We start from the raw sequence: 13,250 nt of genomic DNA, 5'->3' as shown, positions 1-13,250 counted from the left end.
CTACTTATATATTGTTGGTAGTGTGAGGAGATTTGGGATTTTTGTGGGATTTCGTCCTGTAAGTGAAGCCAATCTATGCTGAAAAGCCGAGAAGCACTGTACAGCTGTTTCATCCTTATTGGGAATCATCAGCAGTGCAGCTGTGTCTGAAAATGCTGAACGAAATCCGTGCAGAACATCAAAATATCTGTATACCTACGTCAAAACTGGTAAAGAAAAGTATGTCTACTAGGTGACTAAAATGTGATTGGCATAGCCAGTCTGCATTGGGTAAACAAATGATCTAAAAATTTCCATGCTGTCTTGACGAAAGATCAGAGCATCGAAGACATCGTTCGGTTAGAATAGGAAGAAACTAATCCAACGGATCTGAGTTTATTCCCACTCAGGACAACTCACCCTGAACGGAAGATATTTGGACGCAAGGACTGGGTCCATCAGCTGAACTATCATAGCCGAAGCTGGCTACGCGTCTTCCAGTGCTTTTGAAACAAACAGCACAGTTTAATACGCGAAATAAGAAGAGGTTAAATTTGAATTGCTCATCTTAATTTTACCAAAAATAAAACGCTCACTATCAAGAGCTTCAACACATGCAGAACTGAGTAGGTCATCATAGCTGGACCTCAAGTCCCCGGGACTACACTATGCTTGTCGTTCTAGGTATATCATATATATCTAACTATCTTTCGAGGGTTTCCAGATGCCTTGTTTATTGTGCGGTACAAATCTACGTTGTGAACGTAAGAGACACTCATACAGCCTGTCAGCTTACTAAGGAAATAAGACGGACATGTCTGACTCAGTAATTTACGTATATGCGTTCAAATTTTGTATTCACAACTATTTTGTAAAATCGAATTTAAGAACTTCAATCGAAACGATGAAATACCGGTATCCTGTAGTCGCACAATCCTTTACTCCAAAGCTGAACTCCAATGGTTTTCTAATCTACGTTTCTGTCAAGTTCATTTGAATAAACTCTTTATCAGCCAGACGATAATCTATGAACTTTCGATTTTACAGTTAGTAGAAACCATGTTCTTCGTTAATCAAAAGTCATCTCTTACTGGCGTAAATGTAGACACACGCTAATGACCCTTTGATCACAGTGAAATTGCGGGCTAGGTAGTTACTGGTCATGAAATCCTAACCGCCTCACTGTATAAAAAGTTAGGTCGAGGTTCGTCTGGAAATGCTACATAGTTTTTTGGCACCTTTCAGAAAATTGAGTGAAAACGGACTTGCTTCTGTACAGATTCTTTTGTGACACTAAAGGCCGCCTCTTTCCGCCTTTGGAGATTCACAAACATTCGTCATGCTTATTTTTCGCAAAACCTTTACCGGAATAATTTCAGGCGATACTCTACGGCACTGGTATGTGCACTATCGTTGAATTCTGTTCAAATAACCTTTCAGATTTTAGATATCAACTCACTTTTAAGTTCAGCCCTCGATTTCTACGTGACGAATTAGCCAACCTTGTACTAAAGGCTGACCAGCGAAGTAGAATCCGCTATTTTGTCAATCGACTGAGTGCATTGCTGGACGCAAAAAAAGCTACAGTTCTACAGTTCAACTTGAGGATCTGCGGCTCTCCCCCGAGTACGTTTTTCTCCAAAGGTAGCGGGAAATAAATCAGTTCGCCCGTATTTTGTCATGTCACATGCTTATTTTTGTTGAAAGCCCTAAGAAGATCTTAATTTTTCCACTGTTAGTCGAAGTCGAAGACATACGGCTGCGTTTATGCGAGCAGCATAGGAGCCTTTGGGATTATCTTCACTTTTGAGAGTATCCACAAGTATAAGCCAATTTATGACTCCCTACATACATCGGAAAAATCACCTAAAGGCTGATTGTCTCTTGAAAGTTGCAGATTCTCAGCCTTGTGAAATGCGACAATTCAGGCGGCATTTACACGATCTGAAATGTGAACAAACCCAACGTCTAAAGAGGAACCATGAGGAAAATGCATATTCTTCTGAGGGAGAACATGTGTCAATAAGTCAGTTATTTGTATCAAAGAGGTTCCCGGTACAGAACTTAGAATCAGGCCCGAGTAGCAATAGGAACAACCGGGTTCGAAAGTTCACGGTACTATTTACCCAGAGGTAAATACAATTGCACAACTAGCCTTAGCTGTCCACCCCCGTTACGTCAACACCTGTGCAAATCTGTCACTGACCGTTATAACGCAGTGTGAAGTTCCGCACACCAAGCAACGGCGGGCCGAGTTTTGGCTCGGTAGTATTGGTTACAGTCGTCCCTCACCAGGTTAGTTTGGTGATTTTGATTGGCGGCAAGATCACCTGCAGATGACGCCAGAACAAGCCAGAGCAGTCCCAGCAGACGATGAATGAAAGTGCGTGGGTTAATAAGTCAGTGATGCATACACCTACCAGTATTTTGGTGTCGAACAGGACTGCCTTTGCGGGAAGGTAAATTGAGAGGACGGAGACCCAAAACATGTGGGGGCAGGGCAAATTTTTTACGGGCTGAGTGAGCAAGTGAACGGGGAACTATCAGTTTGTCAGGTTAGATTCAATAGTCTGAAGGGCAATCTTTCGTGCAGCAATTGATCTGTAATGAATGTAGTAGTGTAGCAATCAAAACTAAGATGTTTATCCACAGAAAATGTGCCAAAGATTATGAGAGAAACTTTACCGTCTTTACCGACCGGCTTACATTATAGAAGCCAGAAGCGAATGGACACTCGTAGGAAGCTAAAAACACCGTAGGCCTAACAATATGACCCGACCAAAAACGAAGAAATTCACCCTAGTTTCAACAAGCTCCGTTCCTTTATAATAATTCAACTTTTGAGGCGCTGATTCAAAATAATGGTTCCTAATGAGCCTCAGTCTAGTTTTCGTGGCACACACCATGTGAAGTACAGTTGTATTGCACCGGAAACCGACCTATTGTTTTCCTACCCAAGGCACCTAATTCTGAGTGAAAGATTTCATAAAAAGATATCTGAAAAGTGGTGGGTGGTCACTGTTCCCGTTAAAACAGGATTTACACGCACCTTATTGGTACAGATCAACTGGCATGCTGGACTGGGTTTGATAGACTACTGTGTCCGTTCAAGTAGAAACATCCTGCTGTTTGAACCAAACCTAGAGGGAATCTGAAAATAAAATTTTCAACAAAATGACGAGTAGTATGGTCAGCCAAGAAAAATGCGTTTTCCTGTATGCCGTTGTCGAAATGCATCGGCCCGTAAGGAGACGTTGGATAGTTGACTAAAGGAAGGTTCACTGCTAACAGACGTTTTACATTTTACTTACTTACCGGAGGTTATCATCTTTCGACGATATCTTTTCTAGTTTATGTTGAATAGGCAATTATGGGCCTGTAAAGCCTGCGTAAAATGCACATTCCAAGAAATGGAATATGAACCTTGACAATCGTTGTGGCTTTTTGTGACGCATTTGGGAAAGGGCTTGTGACAGCAACCTAGTTCAAGGAGACGTGAAGTGACGTTCTGAACTGAGCTTCCAAATTTGGCCCTACTGAGTAACTCTGATCTGTTAGATATAGGTGCACACGTGTACTTGAATAAACATGCGCCACTCACTATTCTACCCATGAAGTGTTCTTGGAGTTGAAGTTAATGGAATTTTTGGGTGGAGTATACTACTCGACAGTTTGCTGACATCACTTCGGAAATCAATGACCTTTTCTACTTAACGCAACTATTTTGCTGGAAAGTCGCATTGGTTGAATTGTTCTACCAAGTAAATGCACCACGATATCTGGACTGTCCTGCTAAATGGAATGCTGTCCTTTCACAGCAGTCCAACTGAGGAATAGCACAATCGAGACAACCAGCTGTGAAATACTTTCGTTTACTTTTAGCACCATATTCATTCAAAACAAGTGCATTTCGCTGATTCAGAAGGTCCTCTTCAGAGTTGTAGTGACAAAATCTCATGCAAGCAGTAGGAATCCTCTGAAACGGGGAACAGAAAACACTGACAAACAAAACTGACAAACACTGGGGAATCGACGAACCCGGTAGTTCATTTTTTGCTTACAAATTGTCAAGGCCCAAATTTACCCACAAGTTGCGCCACTATATATTTTGATTACAACAGCCATTAGTGGCATGCACGATAAGGTAAAACAACCTCAGCTAGACCAGTGAAAATCTTCGGTGTTAAAAGATGTAAGCCAAGAACTTTCTGTTATTTATGCATGTTCTGTTACCCATGTCCTCTGAATATATTTTTCCGACGGCTGCATTCCTGCAAGGATTGGGACAGTACATGAATTTTCCTTCCTTAGGATATCTTAAGTTACCGAGCATTTATTTTCCACGGGCTTTCCACGTATTTTGAATCAAATCTTCGACCGGAATAGACTGTTGGGCCCTGCCAGTGAATCGGAGAATGTTCCAAGGTGACGTTGACAGTGTGCGCTCCTAGGACTAGGTCGTCCTTTTGAGTTTAGAACTCCTATTTGTGTAAATGCAACGACCCACCGTGGAGTCCAATTTGAGTAAGTGAAAAAATATTGACCTTATTAGAACTTTTGGATGACATCCACAGAGATAAGGGAAACACTAATAGTATGGCTTGTTACCAAACTACTGAAGTGTGCCACACAATATTAATGCTTACTGTACTATACTCTGTTTAAAGTATCAGTTGTATGCCATGCAATATTACATTATATCACACTATGCCATACTGCATTATGCTATGCCGTATCATACTATTTCGTATTCTGTCATACTGCGTTAATATTTTACTAAAATTAGACAGTTTTCACAGCGACCACGCACCGAACGGGAAACTTCTGAAAATCTGAAATGTAAATAGCGGAAGAAGTCACGGCTGGGTGGAGTTCCTCCCACACAATTTATGGCGATGTTTGATGATCACTAATCAGACGGGTATGGCGAATTACGATCTGTGATATCCGAAGTAGCGGATCCTAAAATCCGCCGAGGATACAAGACCACCACTGAAATCAGGGACGAATCATGACGAGACTCAGATTTACAGTGTAGTTTATACCATTTTTGCTTCGTTGCACGGTAATTATGTTGTATTTACTAAAAAAAGGACGAGCTCGAGGCCCAACCTTTCGAACCAACCTGTGTTTTTAATTACTGGCAAGTAAAGGACAGTCGGAGGTGATCAGTGTTGAAATGTAATATCCAGAACTTTACCAGTTCAAGGGCCACCCAGCTAAGAAACAGCCTCACTAACTCTAGTAGGTGAAGCGATATGGGGGTAACATGTGTGTCTTTGTTCTACCGACACAAAAAGTTACGAGATTGTTGTGAGCAGTTGCTGATAAATACTTTTTCCACCTTGACAGCGAAATCCTTACCAGTTAGTTCTCAGTCCGCTTATTCCTCAGTTTGTTTATAGAAGTTGAAGTTTATCAACTGCTGCCCACAACAGACTATGAAAACAAAGTGCAGTCTAAAAACGGATCATATAATTCAAAGCTGAGTGGCTTGCTCCAGTGGTCCTGCAGCGGCTTATCTTCTCGTTTATTTCACTAATATGCTCACTATTGATCAGCAGCTTCGTCTTGAGAGGATTAACAGTGGTCCGTAACACTTGATACACGATTACTTTAGGTTATCGATTATGCTAATGTTTATATTCCAAACATTAACACACAACGTGATCGTTGCACCGGATGCTGTAACATCACACAGGCTGTCCGGACAAACAATCTAAATGCTAGATAAGCACATGCTTATCCGTACAGACTTCAAACCCTTGTACAGAAGTTACCAGCGACTACTAATCGATAGTACGAGTTCGACAACTGGGGTTACATGACCAAGATCTGCACTTCAAGTTTTCCTCTAGTCTGCGTATTACAAGAGGCAAACTGCCGAATACTGTAACATATCTCAGCGATTTATCCATCATCATTTGGGAAATGAACAAGAAATCAATAATTCAAGTGATTTGTAAGGACTTTTAAACACCGTATGTTTATCATCTGCCTACAGCTGAAGCAGAAATTTCAGCCAAACCTATTGGCAGGCTATGGGTGAGGATAACTCACTTTGAAGTTGATTTTGCACCAGGTTTCCCCGCTAGTTTATTAGATAAGATTAAAGTTGAGCGCAAGTAATATTTCAAAACAGTTCTTATCACTACGGTGCACAAAAACACATCTGGTCAAATCTTTGCCGAAGAGGTAACTTTCATTTTGTGAGCCAAACTTTGGAAAAAGTCTCACAGTCTTTTGTGCAGATGGAATAAGTCCACTGGAAGAATTTAGCAGTGTATTTTCGTCGCTAACGCAATCTTTCGAGGGGAAAGTAATTTATCATTTGCCTCCCTAGTGAATGGACTCTGGACAAACACAATATAGGACGAGTTGATACTGATTTCATCGTCCATTCAAATTGAATCGGTTTTAGGCCTATACAGACGCAATGCGGTTTAGGTTTTGCTAAATCTTTTGCTACTTGGCGCTACTAGTGCGTCTTTTTAAGCTATTAAAATCAATGGACTATAAATGAAACAGATGTGTGAAAGCCCAACAAACATATCTCTAAATAAGAAATAGTTTTCATTTGAATAAAACTTGTAGCTTTCTGAAATTATTCATCGTGGTTTCTCAGTCTGTTTAATTGACAGGAATTCCATGTAAATTTACACGCATGGGATCACATCCTGTGAGCGATGACTGGAATACGTAGGAAGATGGAGGCTGTCACCTAAAAAAGGTACACCGCAAGAGTTCGAATTCATGACCTTATTTAGGATTAATTTTTATTTCTTAACACATAAATGGTTGGTTTCCACTTAAATTAAATTTCCCATCCTGAGACAGATTTGACAGTAGCACCAAACACAGGAAGAGATATTCGTCATCATTATCATCGACAGCATAACGTCAGTTTCCAGCATTGATGCTTCATTGCCGTATATTTTATGTGCAGCTCATGATAGTTCGTGTGTTGAGATACTGTCAGAGCTCCCACACCTAAACAGGAGGGAGATTGGGGTTCTCAACCAAAGCCTGGGGCTCACAAGCCTAACCGCAAGGTAGCGGTGTTTGGCGAAAATTGCAGATGCATTACCATTTATACGGAACAAGTCGCCGCGTGTTCCAACCAACAACCTGGAGGGCAAGGAGACTGTGTTTGTCAGACTTCTAACCATTGACCAAACTGGTATGAGAGGCACTGTGAGTGTCTCAGCGACATCTCCCAGTATAGCGCAAACCGTCACAACACGGTAAGGCCCAATCTCTTCCTAACAGGGACGAGATGTTGAATCAAACTGACTCATATCTCCCGGAAAGCTTCTGACGTGAGAAGCTCTAAGAATAGCATTCTTCTCTCCATGAATTTCACAGTACTATTAGGTGATTCTACAGATGTAGCAAGCTCACTTTATTATGTATGTAGGCTGGTTTGTTCCAAACCACTTCCCTAGATTCTGCGTTTGGTGTCTCATGCTGCCCATCGGCTTTTATCCAGGAAACGTTGTGAACTAAATCGAATCCTAGTCTAAACATCCAGGTAAATGGTTCCGCTTCAACACTTGTGTTGGTGTAGTTTTCCGTAAGTTGGTGTGCACAGTTTGACCGAAGTCCAGTGAAAGACTTTCACAACATACAAAAGTTTGCTGCCAAAATGCTCGAAACAGCACAATAATTTCTAGTTAAAAACTCAAGAAACCACGATACACGAATACAATTGCTTCCAGGCCGGAACAGCCAAGAAGAGCAAAAACAACAACGGAAAACAATCACAAAGGATACTTTGAACAAGCAGGCAAACTCAGCTTTTGGTACTGAATACATCAGTTCAGGCGATTAAAAGAAAATCGCAATTCCATCTTGTTAGGGAAAACGCTTATTCATACATCTAAAACAGAGCTTACAGCTCGATTTGCCTTGGAATTAAAAGTATATCCCAATAAAAATGCGATATCAGGATAAATAGTTATATGTTCAGCTTCCAAAATAATCTACACAAATGCGGGTTGACAACCAAATAACAATTGCTTTCTCAGAATATTTTCGCTTCATGGATAGAGGTTATCTGGCTCAGGTATTTTCAAAACTACCAAAAGTTCCCGGCCTTGGGAAATGTTACTACCTATAACTTGATGACTCCCATGTGCTGGATGTCACTTCGAGGCCAATACAATGTTCGTGCACATCCTGACCTTCACCGTAATGATTAAACCCATGAGCATTTTAAGATCCTAAAGAACTTCCGCAGAAAACGGCTACCGTGAACGTCGTAGATGGAACCGATATTGCGAGTTGTAAAATGCTGAGACTATGAGGGGAGACCAAGTTCTATCAAACTCTGTCAACCTAGCGGAGAGCCCGTTCTGGTGGACTTCGATTCCTCACGCATGCATATTTTGGGTACCAAAGTGAGCCATTACCTCAAAGGCTTGCAGTAGGTGCTGCGACACAAAAATTCTTTACCTTGATTAATCTGACGGCTACCAGATCTGACTGAAAAGTAGGGCTGTATAAACTGGTTGCGACCAATTTGGAAATGATCAGAGGTTCGAAAAATCATTCGTTAATAATAACACAAAGTTTAGAACATTTGCGTGCCAGATTTGCTAAAGTTACAACAATGTTATACAAGGAACGGATGTAAAAACCCGAAAGATTGATAGATAACGAGGTTTTGGCAGCAAGATAGTTGCACATTTATTTACTGTTAAGAACGTGACAAGATTTGAGATGCATGATAGTTCCCTGAATTTTTTTTGTCGTTGGGTTGAAGGCTGAGAAAATAACTCAGGAGAAATATTTCTTTCAAGTTATTATACAGCAAAAGTTCTCCCCTCCACCGAAAAATCTTGAAAAACGCAGCCATTCATTCAAATAACATCCAGTTCGTCTTCATCGTATTCTTAGCGATACCATCTTCCGCATTTTCTTAACATTTGACGAAATCCTCTTCAATTACTATGCATAGCAAGCTCTCGTGGGACCCGCAGTCATCTAAGACGGTCGAATGAAGGTATCAGAAGGTTTCCAACGAGAGTTTTACGCGGACGAATTCCCACTTCTCTAGAAATTCATGAGACTTGTCAGTAAATCCCAAACGTGGGAAGCAGCTTTAAAAGACGCTTAAATTTGTCAGCAAAATTGGATAGCGGCATGACTAATCAGTCAAAAGTTTGGAGTCAGAATGTGTGGTTCACTTATGCGAACTCTTAAAACCAACTAAAACGCCAGATTCAGAAAAACTGGAGTGTCGAAGTCAACAAGTGAATACTGAATCAAATGGGTTACTCACGAGTAGTTAGATTAAAAGAATAGAACAACTATTTCTATTGGTGTTTCTTGATGAAGTGAAATTATGCCCAGAACGCAGCACATAACTTCAGATTTCTTAAACATCTTAAACATGAAACAAAATGCCACTCCCCACCGGGTCCATCCATACAAATCAGTCTAATCAAATGGATTGAATATATATTCACACTTTTTTAATCATGAAAGGCGTTCAGCCATTCTAGTTCCTGTTATAAATGTGGACCCAAAATCATAAAACTAACTCGGGCTCACGCAATAGCACTGGCGCCACAAAGACAAATGGTGAGATGCATTGTGTATCATTGATGACGAAATATATTCTCTTCCACACTTCGATGAACCAGACTTTTTCCTGCAAAAATGCATAATTAGGTTTGGACTTAATTTTCAAGGAGGCTGCTTTCATTGATTGTTGATAGAATTATTAAAAAGTATTAAATGAGTGGCAAATTACACTAATTTAAATACAAACTGAGGGTTGATGGTAGACTCACTTGCAATCCAGCTGAATTTATCGTTTTAGGTGTTTTTGTTAAACTGCATATGTTCCACCAGGTCACCTGATATTTCAGTTGGTACGATAGTTAATGTATCGCAATACGTGTATGGACGTATTCATAACGTTGGTGAAACCTCTTTGACAACTATCGTAACACTAGCCCATTCTCTCAGAAGGACAAAAGGGCAATGTTCAAGCGGGATCACCAGGTGAACCGAACCGAAAGAAGTTGACCCTAAGCAGGACCCAAATCCATAGGCTTCACACTTGATGACCTACCATAAAACACAGCATCGCTTGACCGACACCCAATACAGATTTAGCTTTACTTAATTGTTTGGTTCTTCCTTCGTCTCAAATTCCGACCAACCTCGTAATCTATTCAACTGGCCTGACGAAGGTTTTGTGTCAAAAACGTTGTCCAGCAATAAATCTACCAATCGTTACCAAACTTTTCCGAAAACCAGTCAACTTATTTCTGTAAACAGTTCAACCAGGACAGCTGAAACGAGTGATTTGCATCCATCTTAAATATTCCAAAGACAGATCACCACATTCTGTTAACCATTTTGCCTGTTTTGCATTGTACTTTTTCGTTCGGTTTTCTTAACTGCGAACTACCTTGCTGCAGGCTCTATAGAGTAAGCAAACAAAATTAAAGGTCTTGTTCATGATGAAATATGACTTGTATTTACGTTTGGCGATGCGACCAGCCTTCTGGTGATATCAGCAGCCCAGTAGTCGAGCGTTCTGTTGGCTAAATTAAATAGTAAGGCTTTTACACCAATTCGACGGTTTCTGAAAATTCCTCGACAGCCCACGACCGGTTTCGCTCTTCCTGGAGCACATCATTAGTGAGACTTTCTACTGGTTTCCAGATGAGTCCCCCTCAAATCAAATGAGTGTACCTCGCTAATTTCGTGCAATTGACGGAAACTCGGTAACTGTGCCTACCTGATGAGCCCCGAGATGGGGAAAATCGGTTTTCGAAGTGTTTTCAGCAATCTTATGAGTAGTGTATCGCTTCCAATAAAGAAGTACTTTCAAAAGTATTCGAGCCTACGTAGTTTCAGAACACGTCATCCGGTTTTGTTCTGCGGTCGCCACCGGAGGTGATATGGAGAATGTTGGCAAATTCGACAGCGCTTCGACATCTTGCGGTAAATTCAGTTAATTTCAAGACGAACTGAACTCCCGTAGCTAAATTAGGGAGAAAACGATTTTCTTTTGGACTCGAACATCTAGCAGGATGGACCCTTGAGTTACTGGTTTTGTCGCCAACGTGCTCTTCCTCGTCGAATTTAAGATTATTCTTAAAGTAAGTAGCCTTCGATCATTGCAAGAGCGAAACTATTGTGAATGACAGCCAAATACATGAAAACAGTTTCTGGATGCCCACAGCCTACTGAGACACTTAAACTTCATCAAAATTGCGGTAGAGAAGCCGTCATGCACCCAGGCCAGAAAATCAAACTTCCGATCAAGCACTCAAGTAGTCGATGAACTCGGCAACGGTTGACAAATGCCGAGTACTTTCAAAATTGGCCGTGCGTTTTCTGTACGGCCGCAGTGTACCGAGAACACTGATTGGGTTTTCCGTTCGTATGACAGTCTTGTGCAAGATTAACGTGTCATCAACAGGCAGCTTGTAACAGTACATAATATGGGTCCCTTGTGGTGTGCAAAGAGTTGCTGTTCAACATAACCGGTGCCTTCCTTTGCTGACATCCTGAATTTAAATTTAACATTTTATCACCCAAAAACATTCGAGATACTCGATTCCGAGGAGGCTTGCGCAGGTTTAGCTCAATTAATCCACTCAGCTTTAAACGCTTGTCTTCTTTTACAATACGTTCTGGAAGTTCTGGACGTTCTGGAAGTTAACGGAAAATAATCCATTACTTATATGCAGTCGACAGCTTCGAGAGAGCAGCTAGATCAGCCATAGGCAAATTTGGGCAGACAAAATTACCCCTAGGACTAGTAGCTAATAAACGCCAAGATAATTAATATATTGCGTCAATTTAGCATTTCTAAAATATGCCTATCCTTTTAAGGAATCGGAAGCAAGCACACACGGAGTAATGTCAGACATCACAAAGTGACGACGAACACTAGCTAACTATCAATGATTAGTAAAAGAACGTCCAAGAACATAGTACTTTTCCAGCCTTGCTACTTTAGCTGGAGAAACGAATTTCAGACTCCGAAAATCTAAGACATGGATAGGATGGACAGACTGGCTAATGGGAACAGTCGAGCAGTGTCAGCCTGAGTGGTCATCGAGCCAAATCGCGAATGATGAAACCGAACTGGGCGTAAAATTATTTAATCAAATATGCGTAGGCACTCATCCATAGAATTTCAAGTCTGCTTATAATTTCATTAGTCCTTTTTGGAATTATTATGACATTCACGTTGTTTGAGTGCTATTAAAAATTAACCTGGCTCTGCAACCCTCGTATCCTAGTCCGATGAATATTCTTTAAACTGGATGGAGCGAACCACTCGCTTGGCTAATTTCAACCAAGCAGCGAGATAAGATTATCGCACTCCGCCTTGACAGGGATCCGGCAGGTTGAATTGCTCCTTTGTTTTGTTCACCACTGAGTCTGCTGAACAGAAATTATCCAAGGTCTTGGGGCTAAGTAAATTTCTTTGTTAGGTTGGATTTCACACAGAACTTCCAACAATTTTATCAATCAACTCTCCGCACCGACCTTGCATTAAATCACAGCACTAGCGAAGTACTGGGCTGGAGGTTTCTGTGCGGCAGTAATGCAGCGAAGATGAAGCCCACAATCAGAGGACACCGCTAAGGCGCGCCTAAAGTAGTCTTTCCAGACAATTACTAGTTGTTGCAAAGTCCCACCTAACATCAAAAAACAAGTCACGTTCGAATGGGATAAAAAGGCTTCATTACATAACGCGGTTGGATGGATATATTTATGAAACCATTATTGCAGCATCTTTCATTTTATCAGGTTCCAGTAATGCGCAAATAAATAACCCTCAGCGAAAATTAAACGCTACGTCTTATGGAAAACTCCATTTCCCATTACGATGAGCTGCCAGTTTTTTTTAAAATTTCAATCTAATTTGAATCGATCAACAATGAGAAAGTCTGCGTCGATTAAAAAGAACCACGCTCACGAGGATTCTACAAATTTACCATAAATGGGATGGGACATGAAAGTGTGACAATACGAGAGTCATATCAGATGCAGTCTTAATACAGTCTTAATTTGCTTATCGGACTGATGCCTTGTTAACTTATTTCGACATGAACGGAGAGGCGGCAAGTAAAAAGTCCCGGATTTTAAATGCACTACTCTTGCCAATGTTGAACCATGTTTTATGGCCTGCAGTCCTTGGCCCACCCAAGACCTTGGTCTACACAAAGGACCATGCATCACACTTTCGTGAAGCGCTTTTCCCATAACGTCAGTCACCTTGAACTGAAGGACCA

The sequence above is a fragment of the Opisthorchis viverrini genome, assembly GCF_000715545.1.
Source record: "Opisthorchis viverrini unplaced genomic scaffold opera_v5_227, whole genome shotgun sequence".
Classification (NCBI taxonomy): Eukaryota; Metazoa; Platyhelminthes; class Trematoda; order Opisthorchiida; family Opisthorchiidae; genus Opisthorchis; species Opisthorchis viverrini.
This window is presented reverse-complemented; position numbering follows the sequence as displayed.